This window comes from Lepisma saccharinum, unplaced genomic scaffold, assembly GCF_977018435.1.
Source record: "Lepisma saccharinum unplaced genomic scaffold, izLepSacc3.1 HAP1_SCAFFOLD_76, whole genome shotgun sequence".
NCBI classification, from domain to species: Eukaryota; Metazoa; Arthropoda; class Insecta; order Zygentoma; family Lepismatidae; genus Lepisma; species Lepisma saccharinum.
In genome coordinates, this window is record NW_028142918.1 from 877,201 (window position 1) to 888,896 (window position 11,696).

The following is an 11,696-nucleotide window of genomic DNA, read 5'->3' on the forward strand; positions in this document are numbered from 1 at the left end:
ACCAGGAATCATTTCATACAATTCTAAAATTATATTTTAACTATACATGTATGGTGCACCCAGTGACTTTTCTTAGTGTCTGTGTAACAATTAACGAATCATATACTCTTGTTGTTATAGCTTCAGGAAATTGCGTTGGGTTGAGTCTGAGAGTGAAAACTATACTATCTCTCAACAAATTTTGCATCCTTGAAATGATACATTTATTCCGGACATGCACATTTTAGAGTAACGTAGAACTTCAACAGGTATCGAAGATTCTACATTACAAGAATACATTAGAATCAAGTACATTCATGTCGCTGAATAGCAAGGAAGAAAAAGGCACTGTTTGTATATCCGTCAACGATCTCGCATTCCATTGTATTCTACGTATAAATATGTTATTCGATCCACAACTGCTAATTAACATTTTTCATCAATCTAAAACATTTGAAAATCCACATTATTTGTACTCCAACCGAGGATTGTAATGGCGAGGGATAATGCAGATGAGTAGTCAATTTATACCCTTAATTTGGAAGCCCGTCAAAGGTCGAGGTTATTTTCTATCGCGAACAGGAACTCAAAATGTAAAATCTTCATTGTCACGAGTTAGAAAATAGGTATATGGAGAGTGGGAGAAGGGGTGTAAGGGGTGACCTTCCACGTAGTACACCCAAATGTCAACCTCACTTCCACGTTAGTACACCCTGGACTCAAGACTAACGAGGCTCTGGCGACTGGCCCCATGGCCAGTATAATTTTGTTTGTGTTGTCCTGTGTTTTGTCCTTATTTGAACTGAGTGCTCCTTCACATCCTCAGCTTTTAACGAAAGTCAGATGATTTTAATATTTTATGATTTTAGTCATGCAACGTTAGAGTTGTTGTGTAACGATAAGGGGTTGGCACCCGTATAATGTGACGGGTGCAAAATAGCCTTAGTGCTGACGCACCCAAAATTTTAATTCAATTTAAATCAAATTCATTATGGAGAGTGGAAGAAATGTCAAGTGCCATAACAGCTAGTGATAGATGACAACTAAAAGTATCAACATAGAGAATTGGTACAACAAATAGGTGCATTATCTCCATATGACTTATTGTCCCATTTAGAAAAATCGCAAGTTTTTGCACAAATTGACAAAAAAATAGTAATTATTCACATTATTTTTCTGCATCATCAAAACACAATATCAATCGCACCCATACTGATTGTGAATACATATATTTTTTTTTATTTTTTAGGTGCCGTAATCAACTTTTTATTACCCTCCTATCCCACTAGGAAACTTTAATTATTACACATTCCATTCATCCATGTAAATTAATCAATAATATGCTATTTTGATTAGTTTCTATTTTTTCTCATGAAATAATTTGTTCAGTATGGCTATTGATGTTAGGATTGAACTATGGTTACAAGGACGGTGGAATTTACAAGTATATTATGTATAAGAGATTTTCTTGGTAACGTTACAAAACGTCAGAGGAAACTTATATGGATTACGTCGAGACAACACACTAATTCCTTATAAAGCACCTTCGAAAGACGATTGATTACAAGTTATTGCACAACCGTTACAAGGAAGGTAAAATTGTTGGTACGTTATGTATAAGAGATTTTCTGGTGGAGACAACACATCCGAAATAAAACTTTTGACGTTCTAGAAAAGAAATTGGCAAAAAATTTAAACATCCGAGTTTTGTTCAGTCGTCGCTTTCAAAATTCCGCTACCCATCCAAAAAAAATTATAAAATCATAAACATGGCGACCGGAAGTGGGCGTATCTCGGAAGCGGTAATAGGTATCCCGAAAATATCTCGAAACCACCCCCCCCTTTTTCCCTTCTGTCGATCTTGGTGAAACTTTCTGGTCTGGGGTCAAGGGGTGGGCCAATTGATTTTTTTCGAACGCTCGTAATTTTCGAAAAAATGATCGTGTAAACATGTTTTTCTTACGTTAGCATCGTCTCGATGATATCTGTCCTTCCCTACCAAAATTGGTATTGGTCGTCTTGGAACGAAATTAACCCCCGCTGAAACAGTTTCTAAATCCAATGTTAAAAACACTAAAATTACGAATATCTGTAAAACAGTGAGAGATGGGGCAAAAAAATTGAAAAATTTCCCCATAAGGTACCCACCCCTTGTCGATTTTGGTGATGTAGAGTACGTGAACAACGTGAACGAGTACAATTATTAAAGAAGAAACTTTCTACTTCCATGAGGATTACATTTCATGACAAAGGTTATGTTCCGGACGTTCCTTTATGAAATGGTAGTGATTCAGATATATCCCTTGGTGACTCAGCTCCCTTTAGTGATTCTGTGTCTAGTGCAACATTACCCACCAAGGATCTACGTGAGAAGGAAGAACACATGCGATGTCTCAGAAACTATTCCATCTACAACCTTGGTGACAATGAAGTTCGACCAGAAAGGAATACGTGATTAAATGCACAGAGGCATAGGCTGTGGAATGGGTGATAATTTTGTGAAGATGATAATTTTAGTGAATTTGTCTCTGAGTGGCTTGCTGAAGAGGGAGTTTTATCCTCTGGAGAAAGTATTCAGGACAGTGATGCAGAATGATGCTTCGAAAACGCCCAGGACATGTGCTCCGAAATATTGAGCCCAGCTGAATGTGAATAAGACAGTGTTGCGAATGAAACATTTTCTTCAGATTCAAAAGCTGCTGATTCAACTATTTTGACAGGAAGGAGTTTCAATGTGGTCTTCTGTTCCTAAACCTCTTGCACAAACTCGTCAACACAATATGCTTCACAATTCCACTGGACCTGCACCAGGAACTATAACTACCACTCCAAAGGACGCATGGTAGTATTTTATTACGGAAGAAATGTGTGATGAAATATTACATCTCACAAATCTTGCAGGGAGACGCATCGCCTGACAAGAAGAGAAAACCTGTCAAAATGTTACTACTACTGTTCTAAATGCATTTTTTGGCATTTTATTACTAGCAGGTTTTGAGAAAAACTCGGACGTTGGGACAAGGGAAATGTTCCTCGATATACTTTCAAACCCTATGTACAAAGCCAGCACGTCTGTCAATATATACGTCGAATAATTCGCTTTGATGATAGAAGGACAATAGAAGCTCCCCTACAATCTGATAAATTGGCTGTTTTTCGCCATGTATGGAAGATGTTTATTGAGCTGTACTGAAAACGAGTCATGCCTAACGACAATGTCAGTGTAGGTGTACAACTTCTTCCTTTTCGTGGACTATGTTCGTTCAAACAGTATACGCCAAGGAAGCGTGCCAAGTACGATATAAAAAAATTCTGGGTTTGCGAATCATTGAAGAGCTATGCTGTTGATGGCAGTGTATACATAGGGCGGAAGAGGAAGAACCTGTATAAATAAATCTGATACGATCTATTGTGATGGACTTACTGAAGTCATTGCACAACTCATCCAGAAATGTCACCTTCGATAATTTTTTCACCATCATTCCTTTAGCTAACGAACTCCTTCCGAAAGGGTTACCTTCAGTTGGAAGTTAACTTCAACAAACCTCAAAAACCAACAGCAATGAAGGCCAACCGTGAACGAGAAGTTTACTCATCATCATTTGGGTTCAAGGATGACCTCACATTAGTAAGTTATGTTTCAAAGAAGAATCGAGCTGTTATCATATTGAGTACCATGCATCATGCTATACAGGGAAATTCTCACAAGAAAAAGCCGCAAATTATATGATATTACAATAAACCAAAAAGGCGGTGTTTATAATATTGTTCAGATGATTAGAAATTATTCTAGTAAGCGGCGAACTCGTCATTGGCCTTTTGCGCTGTGGATGAACGTAATAGATATAGCCACACTGAATGCATTCACTGTCTTTGTAGAGCAAAATCCTTATTACTACAAGGACGTCAAGAAGAGTAGATGAAAATTTTGGAAGGAGTTAACAATGCAGCTGATATTACCAAACATGGAGAAACGAGCAAAAATGCAAGTCTCCTCAAGTCGACTGTGGAAGCTCTCTTACGTTGTGATGTGAATGCTGCTTGTTCTGACGACCCCACAGCAACAAAACAAAAGCGATAGAGATGTTTTCTCTGTTCCCGTAATAATGACAGAAAGAGTGCAATTGTTTGCGCGAAGTGTTAAAGAATGTATGTGGTGAGCATTCTAATGTATTCTGCACTGAATGCAAGTAGATTCTTAAACTTGCAGAAGTGTGCTAGAAAAAGAAGTGTAGTTTATGCTGATACATTAGAAGAAAACTGCAATATGAGACCTGTGTGTTTCCTGTTGTTCTTGCTATAATGTCCATTGTATGATTTAACATAAGCAAAGTATTTTAGATATAATTACAAATATTTTTTTGTAAATATAGATAGAAATCTAACTTCCAAATTAGCTAATTACGTACTAATGTTGAAGAAATAACTATATAGTGCTACTGTAAAGAATGTTGTGAATTCTGCTGCATCTGACAATAAGAAAGGTTAATATTTTTTTTATTATTATTTTGTTGTTTGTAAAACGATGGGAGGTAAATGTTAGAAGAGATCTGCTAGAACTTGGTGTGAATAGTAATTCCTGGATTATTAGTACGCAAGACAGAAAGAGGTAGAAGTCTTATGTTGCTTCGGCGATGAACCTTCGGGTTTTGTGATGCCAGAGAGTTAGCTAGTTTGTAAAATTTGTGATAAAATACGTGTGGATATCTCAAAACGATAATAATATGGTATTTTCTTATCTTGTTGTAGACAATATATGTATTTGTAATTACATTTACTGACATATTTTTATGGGGTCTACCAGACCCCACGTATCTAAATTAGTAAATAGGTTTGGGTATGCGTACTAGGGTAAATTGTATGTGACGTCATTTCTTCACTTACGCAAAACGTATTTATATAGAGAGAATACAAGTGCAAAAGAGGTACTATTGAAAATTGATCTTGTGGACGCATATAAGCGTACTCACCAAAACACATTAATTAATTGTGAGAGATATAAATTGGAAAAAACAACATTGAAACTACAGTATTTAACCAGAGCCGAAAAGAGACAAGTACTTAAGGGTAAAAGTGCAATTAAGAGGCAATTATTAGAAAAACAAAAGGTAGTACTTTTCTATTCAATGTTTGCGCACTTAAAGATCATCAAGCGATTAAGTGAAAGGGTTATTTGGTTTGAGTGTTTGAACTTGATAAAATTTAATTAATGTTGGTGCAATTTAATGATGACACAATATCCTAAGCAGTACTTGAATAAGAATATAAATAATTGTTATTAACGATTTTGAAATTTGGAAAGCAAAGATTCATTTATGCCATACTTAAAGTTTGCATATGAACACACTTTTTGGAATGTTAATTGGTGACGCTCATGTTCAATATAACTTGCCTCCTGCCTTCCAAATCCAGAAAACTAAACACATATTTTAAAGCAAGATTCTCGCAGTTTTGATTTGCAATTTTTGTGTACCTAAGCAAGAGATTGTAGTAGATAGTAAATGTGATTCCCACAACAACTCTGATTTCTTGACCACACGACCAACAAAACCTGAAAAACTCACTTTCTCTCCACGTTCCGCGTCTCATTTATTGCGCTGACGATGTCTCACGGCGCAGAAAAGCCGGTACGAGAGAATTCACTCTCTAATCCTTGAAGTACGAATGCACCTTATCGTAATTTTCCAAGTCCGGGACCAATGTTTATATATCGTGACCTTTGTAAACCTCTCTCGGGGGAACGATGTGCCACACGCGCGCGCGCGTGCCTCTCATTATTTCCGTATTGTGACGCAAACAAACAAATAATAATTGTTTTTTTTAGGATCCCTGGCCCCTATAACCTCGCCAGGGTGCGTGGCGGCGAAATCCTCACGAGTTTGGATTTGTATTGCGAATGCTGCCAAAAATTCAATCAACGTTGTTCGTTCTCGATGTCGGAATCTTACGTAGATTATTCCATGAAACGTAAATCGATAATCCTATGCGAAGCCCCCCCCAAGCATTTGTGCAATTTTTGATGTTTGCGTGGATGGCGACGCTCGGTAGAACTGAATCTTTTCCAATCCCCGTGGAGAAATTGTGTTTCGTCGCTCAATGTAATATTTTCATCACGGACCAAACGCTTTTTCAAACCGATCCCAAAAAATTTTCTGCAAAACAAAACGTTCGAAAATATCGATTGTCCTCTCTCGAGAGTGTGGTGCGGCAAAATTGAAATCGATTTTCGATTCGATGAGAGCATCACCCCAAAACGTTAGTGAGCATTCCGGATCTTGCACGACAAGAAACGTCCGAGATGTTGTTTTCGCGTAACATACAAAATATCTTGCAAGCGTTTCCGAAACTAACGTCGTACAACGATGCAATTTTGGAAACAACGTGTGGTGCGGAAATCCAACAATGGCTTCGAAACCTTACTCATTTTTTCTGCTCCGCGTCCGCATATTGGAACGTTTCGCAATTTCGCTCGCAAAGCTTTTTTTTGTGTTTCCTGCAGGTGTGTGCTCGACTGTTTTTTTTTTCGAGGGCTCAAGAAATAATCGTTTCATCCGCATCGCAATCTATGCCCGCTTCCTCAGTGGACGACTCCACCTTCGGCAACCCCCCAGCAACCACACCGGAAACATCTCCCCCGAACCTATTCATCTCGCATCCGCTTCCACCCTAAGCAGATCTATTTTTTTTCCGCCTCCACGGTCATGAATAAAGAATCCACCACATCCCCCGATAACAATTGAATCAGAAGCGGATGCGGCGGAAGCGAGCACAGCAGCATATTCCGCTTTGGAAATTTATCTATCCACATTATGCTCGACCAACAAAAAGCTGCATTGTTGCACGTGGAATTTTTCAAACTTTTCGCGTATTATTTTTATGGAATCACAAGCACGAAACGAAGCGTCCACCGTTTTTTGTTTCAGGCATGGTTGAGTTTTGTGCTGGTTCTCACAGAGCTGGGGGGGTCGCCCGTTTCACACACCACACACCCTGACGGGGCGTGGAATAGAGGCCGAGGAAATGATCGACAACATGCATGGGTGGAACTGTGAACGCCCGTTCATTGCTATTTGTCCCCCACAGGATATTGTGCGCATCGAAAAGTTTTTTTTGTTGAAAAAGAAAGTATAGCATTGTTCGTTTGTACCACATGCATGAGTGAATCGGTCAACGGGGGTTCATTGCTAGGATATTGTGTTTTAACCAAATGGGGTCGAGTGGGTGGGGTTCCTATATAACACACCAGTTTCTCCTTTTGTACATCATTATCATAGTGAACGTCAATCGTGGAAGTTCAGTATTCTTTAATTTGTTTGTCTGGCAGTATACATACATACATATCATCGTGGAAGTTTTTTTAGTGAGCTACAAGTTTTTATTTTTTGAAGTCTCTCTATCTCTCTTGAAAGGTAATTTCCTTTTCATGATATATATATATATATTTATTTTGTTTTGCGTCTGACACACACATATTCAGAGGAATCATAAAAATTGACACACCTCCTACAACAGTGTGTGCACTGTTCGCGTCTAATATATATATGTACTTGTGGAAGGAAAAAATGTCTAGCATTTTTCAACTTTTTTTTTCTTCTGTTTCAGTGCGCTTTCCCCTACCACCACCACCACCACAACCCCCCAAAAAATTTATCTGTATATATATAAATAACAGAGAAAAAATGGAACCGCATCCAGGTCCCTCCGGTCTTTGCGGGAAAGTGGCATGTCGAAACTGTGGGAAGTTGATTTCCAAATCGAACATCTCGAAGCATTTGAAAAAATGTCGTCTACCTGAACATGATGTTGTCCCCCCGGCAAAGAAATCTCGCACTGATGCGCATGAAGGCGGTGCTTTGAATAAAAGTGCACGCATCATGACGTATAAATCTGGAAGCGACGAAAAATGTGACTCGAGCACCTTCCTCGACAACGTGAAATCTCTGCTAGTCGATCAATTACGTGATTGCCTCGTTAATGTTGCAATTAAAATTCATCTCGTCTTGACCCTGCAGTATGAGAAAGTTGTCCGAGTCAAGCACTTTCAGCTTTTACGTAGGGTGCGAAGGCTTACATGAGGGCAATAACGAGGATCTTGACGAGATAGTGACACGGCTATTCGAGCACTTGGGACAAAAACAAGAAGAGTTTGAAGGTAGAGGAAGTGGATGGAGTCTTTGAGGTCGCAGCCACATGTTAGAGCTTCGAGTCTGCAATTTCAAACCATTACGCAGCGCTCAAAAAAAACAAAAACAAAAAAAGCAAAATGCAGTGTTGAACATAAAAAGTAATGATGAGAAGAGTTTCCTATGGTCTGTCATCGCCGCATTACACCCAGCTAATAATGTTAACCCCAAACGCCTGTCCAATTACAGAGGATATGAGGGAAGATACGAGAATATGATGAGAGGAATTTCCTATCCTGTGCCCCTGAATAAGATCGATCCATTTGAAAAAAACTATAGAGAGGAAAAAGGAGAAGATATCAGTAGTTATGTATCCCCGTTGAGTCCGATAAATCAATTGATTGGAAAAGATCGATCAAAGATCAATTGATGATGTAGGTGTGTGGGCAAGCAAGTGTGGTGTTTTTGAGCGTTTTGATTGGTTGTTGGGGAAAAAGTGGGCGGGTCTTAATGATATGGGTTTCCTGTTACTGAGGAGATTGTGGGGGGTGTTTTCGGTGTCTTTGATAAGTTTGGCGGGTTTGCTGTTGTTAGTGAGTGCTTGATAAGTGTTTCCGGTCTGGAGTTGATTAAGGGGGGCGTTTTCGGTGGCTTTGATAAGTTTGGCGTGTTTCCTGTTGTTATTGAGGACTTGATAAGGGTTTCCGTTGTTGATGGGTGGCTATTTTTTGGGGGCGTTTCCCGTTTGAGACCGTTGATGAGTCTGATATTCCTGGAAATGTGTGTAACGTTTTTCTGTCTGAATAGAACATGCCCGAACATGTTTTGGGCGTAGGTTTGGATGAATTTGCAATTTCAGGGAGTCACGTGACTGTTTGTGACGTCACAAATGGAAGTCACGTGACCATAATTGGAGTACGTGTTTCCGGTGTCTGAGGAAAGATGGCGTTGATGAGTTTGAAATTCTGGGAATCGTGATACGTGTTTCCGTTGTTTGATGAGAGATGGCGTCTAAAACTGTACTAGGAGTTGAAGTAATAAAACCGTTTGTACATACAAGTAAATGTTATTATTGTATCGAAATAAATAGATGTAATACGTACAAAATTCCTCCCTCCACCAATGCAACACTGTACCAGTCGAGGCGTTACGGCAGAATGAAAAATCTGCAGTGATGGTCACAACACATGCATATCAGTTCTGTGTAGGGTTTGGTCATTAGCGGAACGGATGCAACGTCTTTGCTGATTATGCATGCCAGAGATAACCAACCACAACTTCAGCGTTGAGTCTGCGGGCAACGGGAAGTTTGCGGTTTGAGCCCGTTGTGTGTGGCGTCGATGATTTTGAAATTCTGAGAATTGGGAGGGGTGAATAAGATAAGAATATGCGTTTAATTAGGGAGATAGGATGGTGATTGGCGTTGAGGAAATTGTGGTAAGGGAGGAAGTCCGGCGACGGTTGGTTGCTTGGTATTATCATTTTGTTGGTTGTTAATTGAAAAGGACGGGAAGGATTGTGGCGTGTTTGTTGCGGTGGAGATATGGGGTTTCCGGTTGTTATGAAATTCGTGGAACTGTTGAGTGATATGTGTGGTGTGTTTGTCGGGCTGGAGATATGGGTTTCCGGCTGTTAATGAGTCTGGTGATTAAGGGAGAGGGTTAGGAAACTTTCGGCAGAGTGCTATGTGCGGTGGTCCGGAAATGCTGAGATAAGAAATCGTGGAAGGCGTATGATAAGAATCCTTGTGGTGTTGAATAAAAGGAGATAGGAGTCTTTGTCGGATAGCATGTGATGGAGGAAGAGCAAAAGGAAAGAAAGAAGTCTGAGAATCAGGATGTAAAGGAAAAAAATAGAGCAAAAAGAGTAGGTTTCTCGGGAGAGGTGACTGTGTATAGTGTACCAGAACAGGAAGAAGATAGGAGAGGCACGTGGGCGTTGGACGCTCTGCGCGAACGAATGCGCACTGAATGTATTGATAACGTAGATCGGAAGGAAGGTATATAAGGGGCTAGTGGATTGTGTTGTTACCAGAATCACCATCTCCATTGTAGAATCAATCAGCAGAGTCGCTTTTCACCAGGAGCAGCAGATATTGGAACACCGTCGAAAGATCATCAGAGTCGTTGCTATCTGTCTGAAATCCGAGCAGGTATCGAAGGTGAAGAACCCTAAGGTAAGTAGAAATGGGCGTAGTATCGTGGCTGTTAGGATTTGCAAGTGGGGTGTTCGGTATGAAGTCTTCGCAGGAGGTTGAGGCAGTACAGGGTTCCCATCCACTGCCGTCTCCTCCACTGTCACCACAACCGCCGATAGTGTCTGAATCGCCTAGGGAAGGAGAAGTGAAAGGAAAACCGTATGTAAGTGTTCCGAAATACCTGACGGAACGACAATTTCGTAAGGTGTGGGAAGAAAAAAATGCTGCGCAGCATCAGTATGAAGAAGTGAATTGTGGCAGGAAAGACACTATCGGCGGTGGGGTTGAAACGTCGAGGAAACGGAAACAGAGTTTTGGCAGGAAAGCGGAGTGTAATCCTCTGTACGGCTATACAGAACGTTTTCCCGAAAGGACAACGTGTCTCGCATACCCTGCAACGATTTCCGGATCAAAAAAGATGAAAGTCTGCAAAAGGAAAATATTTCAGAGAGCAAATTCAAAATTGTTGATATTCGACGTCCCAGTAAGATACAGGGAATCCTTTTTGGTGACATATTACGATAGAAATATGCCGGAGGAAACTTGCATGCAGATTGAGAGTCAAGGTTATCCGATCAGCATGTATTGTATTAATAATCGAAGAAGGGGTTTATGCGAGACGCATTATCAGTTCGAGAGAGCGCCTGTGTACGGTCATCTGCCGTACCGTGTCTGGAGTGGGCGTGTAGCCGGTGAGGTGGCGACACGAGGTTATCATGCAGGACCTTTTATCGTAGTGTCCGGAATTTCCCCGGTGGATTGTATGTGCATGGAATCTGAATCTGAATTAAATGCGGAACATGTAGATATAACATATCTGCATGTTCCTCCACGCTGTTCGGCAAAAAAATACATCATGATGGTTGACGAGAGAATGATCACGGATGTGACGGGGTTGGAAATGAAAAGATATGAGAATGTGGATGAGTTGTTGAATGGGGAAATTCCATGTCTGTACCGGATCGGGTGTCACAAAAAATATATGATAGTTGAGGAGGGGGATGTTGCAACACTCATGCACGAATTCCGGAAAGCTTATACGGAATGCGTGTTGAAAATGTCCGAGGTGTTGCAATGGTTCAGATGTGGCACGAATTTGGAGGAAAAACTGAACGAGACACTAGGAATAAAAGGTCCTGAATTAGATCTGGAAGAGATGGTCGGATATTCCGATCGTCCTTCAATTCACGAGAATCTTAAACAAAAATATTTATTTCTTTCCAGCATCGGCAAAGTGGAAGAGCAGTTCGGTAACAGGAACCCGCATCGTGAATTCCCGGATATCATAGAGGAGACCGACACGTCGGAAGCAGAAAACGATACAACTTGAAAGGTGAGAAAATAAAAATATTACCTACGGCAGCAGATGTTTATTTTGAACTTGAGAAGATACAGGC